Source organism: Danaus plexippus (genome assembly GCF_018135715.1).
Source record: "Danaus plexippus chromosome 16 unlocalized genomic scaffold, MEX_DaPlex mxdp_23, whole genome shotgun sequence".
Lineage (NCBI taxonomy): Eukaryota > Metazoa > Arthropoda > Insecta > Lepidoptera > Nymphalidae > Danaus > Danaus plexippus.
In genome coordinates this window covers 1,201,835-1,209,326 of record NW_026869851.1, presented here as the reverse complement: position 1 = coordinate 1,209,326, position 7,492 = coordinate 1,201,835, and the positions used below count along the sequence as shown (strand labels likewise).

General features: G+C 27.8%; 1 protein-coding gene across 2 annotated transcripts in view; it reads left to right on the top strand.

The window, feature by feature from the left end:
- Window positions 1-439: 439 nt before the first annotated feature.
- LOC116771729 (carbohydrate sulfotransferase 11) overlaps window positions 440-7,492 on the top strand; it is a 28,910-nt gene continuing 21,857 nt past the window's right edge. Inside the window, exon 1 of one of the 2 annotated variants that reach the window (XM_032663665.2) lies at window positions 440-823. The gene's annotated coding sequence lies outside the window, so the exon portion shown is untranslated. The remainder of the gene's footprint in view (window positions 824-7,492) is intronic. The other variant, XM_032663666.2, reaches the window with a different exon arrangement.

The window sequence follows — 7,492 nt, the reverse complement described above, 5'->3', positions numbered from 1 at the left end:
CCAAAACTTTGTTAAGGTCTTCTGTGTAAGGCCGTGATAGTTTCTGACCGGAAAAATACATTTAACGATAATCAACACCCAACTGGGTTTGTTATATATTAATACTATATAATGTTTATATTTATAATATAATTCAATATCATAATACAATAACCATATCGAATTCCGTTTCTTTCGCGGTCATGAGTATCAAAATGTAGGAAATTAAATAATCTTTGAGATGTATGTATTTTTTACATTTCTAAATTATATGAATGTGTAAAATTTATTTCGGTATGACCTCCAGTCTATATTATCCAGTCGAAGACAATCATTGCTGTGGATACAAGGTCGTTCGGTTGTTGTCACGCATGCGTCTAAATTGTAACAAAAATAAATATGCTAATAGAGTGCATTACATATAATATTGCGCGTCAACTTGGCAGTATCTATTGGACCTTTGGCTGTTGATAGTGTGATTTGCCAAAAATAAAGCTGCAGTGCAGTGCTTGCAGACTGCGGTGATGTTCCATTCATTGTTGAGGTCGATACTCGATACGGTCTTCAGTCTTCGCAAGTCAGTACCGGCGCGGCAGCCTTAACAGTTGGATGTGTGTACACGTCATCCACGATCTCGTCTCTCGGGCGTTTGAGCTTTTATTTATAAACAAACCTTTTTTTTAAATTTAATTTCATTAAAATCGTTATTTTCTTTAATAAAATTTTACGGATTAGTGAAAGGCGACGTTGATTCTGTGTATTTTTATGTGATTACAACTTACAAGTGCAGTGTTTTTTTTTTTCGGGACATCGTAATTTAGGGGCAAATATTATAATTATTATGGTAAAATAAATGAATATAAATTGTTTTCAAATTTAAAAAAGTAGTGTTTTTTTAAATAAAAGATGTCAACGACTTACATGAGAACGATCATTATACATTTTGTCATTGATTCAAAGTACAAAGCTATGAATGGCATTCATATTCAATAGGACACTGAGGATTCATTATATTAACTTTAAACATACAGTAATTTCGTTTGTCGATAAAAATTATAGTTCGCGTTTTGTTAATGGATTATTAATTGTCTATGTGGGTATTGTGACCAGAAAATTGTAGATCCCTCAATAGATACAATATTAAAAAGATATGTATAAAATAAATGTAGTAATTTTCCATCTTTCCACTATATATATACATTATATAGTATGTTTTGTTATTTGTTAGGAATGTGGATTTAAGGTTATAAATAGCCCGCTATTATTAAATATAAACAATCTTAATATTTGTGTTGAATAAGCACGTAATGCAAATAAACTATTTGTCCTACTAACATAATGCATAAGTAGTTTACGAGCGCGACTTTGTGTGATTTTTTTTGTTGTTTCCGATAGTTTTTTTTCAGATAGTTTTTAGAACGATTTTTTTTCAGATAGTTTTTAGAACGATTTTTTATATACTCTTTAACACGTCAACTGTCCGTAAGTAATGTCAAAATCGAGCAACTACGTTGGAGATTAGCCAGAAAACAGCAAAACTTAAAAAAAATTACCAATGTTTTTAAAAAAAAGTTATAATCAATCATATGAAATAATTATATAATTGTATTAATATATCAGGTTTTTTTTTTTTAATTCATAGACAATACTTTTTTTAATTCAGCTTCAAATAAAGCAGCCCTGAATCTTCAATAATACAATACTATTACCTCCTTGGATCGCTCGGAACCCCACGGGAAGGTGGAAGGTTACATTCATAACTAATGCCTAGTTATTTATTTTTAGATTTGAATGAGATATTTCCGTGCTGTGTTGATACATCAACACGTATATACGTACTCCTACGTATATGTACGTAATCCTATATGTATGTACTCCTCTTTAAAATTGATTGAATTTAATATGTTCTGTCCCCGGTTCCGTCAATAAGGAATTTATATGATACACAATCGTTCGGTTTACTGCTTGGAATTGTTGAAAATATTATAGAATTCCTCGCAATTATTTTAATATAATTCCAATCATATAAGTAATAATATAGTATGGATATAAATATTATAATTATCTAAAACTTGGTTATAAATATCAGCTGTAGTCAATTTAAAAATACGTTGCTGTAGGTTGTTGTTCTATTACTTTTTTTTCTTATAAGTGAGTTAAGAATTTAACGATCAAGTCATTATATAATTTTCATGCGCAATTTCGTTTAATGTGTATTTATTTATTTTTTATCTATAAAAGAATTAATGACGGTTACAGACATAAAAACGATGGAACTTTCATTAAGGAGGAAGTTTTTTTTTTGCTTCTATATATCGATTTTTTTTTAAATCTTAAGTCTAAAAAATCGCTTGAAAAAGTTCAATATGATATATTTATTACAAATCAATTGATATAATACAATAATGAGATAAGTTTAATAAAAATAATGAATTTATTCAGCATACTATACAGACATATATCTTAACACTTCTGTATTTTTATATTCTTATGACAAATAACACTAGTATGTACTTAGTGATGTACCTTAATCTAATAAAGTAACTTTTATTTTAAATATATTTGACCAAAGGACGTCGATGGACAACACATTCAGTTACTCCTCAAACCGAATGAGTTGATCGCGTGACAACACTTATTACGTAGCACTGATTCCAACAAGCACTAACAAATTATTACTCACCAAATAACACTTTATTGTCGGAACAATTTTATGACAGTGATCATTGAGTTAGCTAGTTACGGTTGGCTACACGTTTAGGTTTTTTTTAAAGTATCTTAACTGCGTTATTAAACTAACAATGTAAATGCTCTCAAACATGATAATGTAACGATGAAAAACTCACAAACTAGACAGATATCTATGCTCTGTATAAAAATAAATATTTTTTTTAACAACATTAGAAAATATCATAATTTGTATATATAATGCAACATTATATTCGACAATTTAATATTGACTTAAAACAGTAATTTTAATTTTTCTTTTATAAAATGATAGCTATTTTTAAATGTTACTCATATATCTTGACGATTTAAAAAAAAAGTATTAATTGAACTAGTAACGTGTCAGCGAAAAACGTAAAACAAGGTTTTGTTTTGTTAATCATTTGTAATGAGCAAGTTTAAAATTTTTGCTAAATGTATACGTAAACAAAATTTACAGTAATTATAACAATATTAGTGTTGTTATATTCGTTCACTAATAATATTGTAAATAAATACGAGAGGGACAAACAAATAATTAACGTTATAACATATAGGTATCAACAATAAAAATTAATTACACAGTCATTATGTATTCCTGTTTTGCAATTTCATGTTTTTAAATTGTGACAAACGGAAAGCCGCTTAAATTAATTAAACGGTAAAAAAAATGCTTCCTTTTAACAACAGTGACTGAAATGATATTTATCGATTAAATTTTATGTAGTGTGATTAAAACGTCGCTTAATTTAATAGTCTAGTGGACTCGCGTTATCGGCTGTATATTGTGGACTAAGGTTTTCATATTTAAAACAAATTTTTTGGCTAATAAAGTTATATATACAAAAAGGTTTACTATATTTATTGTATATATCATAACTTTGACTGGTTGTATGTTTAAATAGCAAGTTAAAGTAGGAATGCTAATTTAGAAGACGCTCAGTATGGCCGCGGTAAAATCGAAAGTTTTCTATTACGCAACCGATTTTATAAGAACCGGTATTTTGTTGCGATGTTTATTAAACGAACTCATACTTATAATATACTTAGTATTTAATAATATTCGAAATATATATTGTATTATATGTAAATTACAATGAAACTTATTATATATACAAAGTGGAATTTTTCTACTATTTAAGTACTAATAAAAATATTTTTATTACAAATTGTTCAAATAGCATAATTTATTAATTATTAAATATACCAAAAGTTCTGTCAGTTTGTCGCGTTTGTTGTTTATAACGCGTCTATATTGTTATTAATATAATTTTTTTAGATTTAATTCTTTATTCTAGAATTTTATTTAACTTCCAATATATCCACGTTTTTTCGGCTTTAAATTTGTAGCAGATATCTTCTGTGCATTAAATTTATATTTTGTATACACGTTTTATTTGAACGATAAGGTACGCTTAGGTATGTTATGGTATCCTACATCCGAGATGGCAAACATGATATTTTTAATACACAAGAAGAATAAGCTCCATTTTAAAAGTCATAAATTTATAATACCTACGTAAATATGTTCACATATGTACATATGTAAACTCTTTGTTGGGATACTGAATAGTAAAAGTAAAATAGGTATTAAATAATTTTTAATATAATCATTTTTTTTTTTTTTGCATTTCTTTAGAAAAGATGATTTACATATTCGACCATAATTCAAGATAATTGTAAGTCGGCCATGTTCTTCATTACAAGTGACGATATTCGTCAGTTTTTTTTTTTCAAAGCACGTCACTTAAAAACTAAGTGTTTAAAACTTATTGTGATTATAATTAATTTTTTCGAGACTAAATTATAGTAGCCGTTGTTTTAAATATTCTATGAAAAGTTATAAGAAAACAGATTACCAATATTAATATTATATTATTGTAGCATCTAGACTCTACAGCATATATGTACTATGTAAATCAACTTATACGCAGGGTACAAAAAATTTTGGTAAACCCGACTCACACTTGACCTTTTTTTCGTTTGCACATACCATCACGGAGCACTTCGAATTGTAAAAAAAAAATATATCAAAAGTTTATTACCTTCCACGCTCAAGGTGAATTAACTCTCTTAATTAGCACTTTCAAATGTAATGTATGTCAAATTATTTTTTTTTTTCATTTGTACTTACTATTTATATATTAGCAGATAAATATTATTACAATTTTTTTTTTTGAAATCGATGTAGTTATTAAATTGCCTTGCATTGAATTAAATTTTTTAATGGATATAAAATTAGGTACTCGGAAATATTCCGTTGTAGAGCGAATGAATGAATGGGTTTAATAGCTCCAATGAACTATAAAATTGCCCTTGAAATACAATAACTGTCTTGTCCCAAATAACCCAATTGAAACGCGGTTTGGAAACTTTTGTGATCTAAATATTTTTTGTCATACTTTACAGATGATATAACATCTATAAAAATAATTTATTATAATCATTCTATTCAATTATTAAACACAATTTTCAACGTATTGAATTTTATACTACAAGCAATTGATTTTTAATAATCATACTACTTACAAACAAGGCAAAGCTGCCTCACAGAGCAAGCGATACATTGCCGTATTTTGAAACAAAGTATCTCCAAAGTAAAGAGAAATCTTTTTCAACGCACGTGATAAATTTTGTCGACATTGTAGTCTTTATTAAAACATTAATGTTTTATAAAGATATCTTTCATGTCTCCTTTTTTAACTTTATATTAAAATTAATTGTTATCGTCTCTGTATAACAATATTTTTTTGGTCAGAGGAACATAACTCCAAAATGTTGTGGCAGTCTTTTAAATATTGTTTTATATTATTATCATATATCAAAAAACCTTGCTATTCTTTCGGAGTGTCCGTAGTTTATAATGAGCTTATAGCAAAGTTGGTAATGAAAATTATAACATATATAGTAAGCATGTCGATTCATGTTCCATTTGTCTTTCGGTACACAAAACTTCGTATAGCTTTTAATTATTGCTTTATTACTTTGTATTAAGATAATATTAATACAGCGTGTATAATCGCGGTTAGGAAGTCAATTTTGAAATTTTAGACTGTTGGTAAAAATTGCTCTATGTAGAAGAGATTTTCCATTTTTTGTATAAACACTAATCATAATTTTTGGGGGATATGAATATTATAATTTTTCATAAACTTTACGTTACCTCGCTGCTTTTCGTTTGCCTTGTTCGTCACTAGCAAATCCTGCTAGTTATTTCCTTGACTTACTTATTTGTATTAAAAAATCTATATAAATTTTATGAAAAACAGTGATTTAATCACAAATAAATCAGACGTAAGATCTCAAGACTCACATTTTAGACTTATTTTTTATAGACTTAAAGATAAAATGTAAGAAAATTTAAATACGTACCGATTTCAGACGAACGGCTCGTGCTAGATAAGTAAAATAATGTAATTATTATAAAAAGCCTTAAAGGATACAACACCTCGTTATATTGCTGAGCGCTCATATCTCCAGTAAAACTAGAAATAGCGAGGTCTTTGTTACTTAAAAATTATAATGTCAGACTTTATCTCTGAAGAAAATATAGGAGCCAAAATTGACCCTCGGGACAAGTAAGAGAATCTCTCTTGATTATTGGTTGAATTCATTTTCATATTCTCAATTGACCTATATATTTTGGCATATTTATCTTTTTTACTAGGTATTATTGAACATAGCAGCAACCATTATACAACTTTAATGCGTAAACCGAAAATTCCGCACTGGAATTCTGCCAATTATTATCAGCTATTATCATTTGAAATTCAAATAAATCGCTATCTATGTCTACACGTAAATAATATGAATTTTATACGTCTGTCATCACCGGATCGTATTTGTCCATCATTGAACGATAGTTACGTAATATGAAGAATATTATTCAGATTTGACGTTTTATTTAGCCATTTCTTAGGACTTGAGTAATAAGAGGACAATATTACATATCCGTTAACAATGATTATTAATTCAAATAGGTAACAAATTTGAAACGTACACTGATATAGTAGCGACAAATTTGTCAATACAAATAATTGATGCAATGCCAATTATAATTAGTAAACATCACTTTAATGATTAGTTTAAAAAGCAAACTAATATAAGGACAAATTTAGATATAGTTCGCCTTGAGAATTGTAAATTTATACCAATGCTACATCGCAGCTTCGAAGAGGATTTTAGATTTTACTTTTGTCACAGACGTAAACTTACGAAAATAGAGGCAGAGTCCGAGAAGTTTTTATGATATTTTTTTACGCATGGCAACACGATAACCGGTTTAAACTGTCATCCGAATTTCGTACATCTTGGCAGGTAAACACATCGCCGTGCTAATTACACATGCTGACCTATAACAATAAATCTAAATTAATATATACATATAATATAAACTAATGTATACATAATATATTGATATATTATAATATTGGGCTAAAATTTCCTTGAAACCATGGAGACTTACTTAAAAGGATGTTTTTTAAATTAATTTTCACTTAAAAGATATATTTAAGCTAAAGTAATTTGTAAAGATGTAAGGATAATATTTTTTGCATTTTGAAGACTGTCCTCCCTTTCCAAAGTAAATTTTTGGAAGTATGAGTTTGCGTTGTACGATATTTTTTTCAAAAACGAGATTCACCGAGGGTTCAGTTTTTAAACATGCAAAAATTTTCATAAAGAGTTCTATAAGTCTTTGTGAAAAATTCTTCGTAGATAATTCGTTTTATTACAGCATGGTTATAAAAAGTAATTGGCGTTATCCCTGAACAAAAACAATGTTCCACTTTACGTGCAATATAGAGTG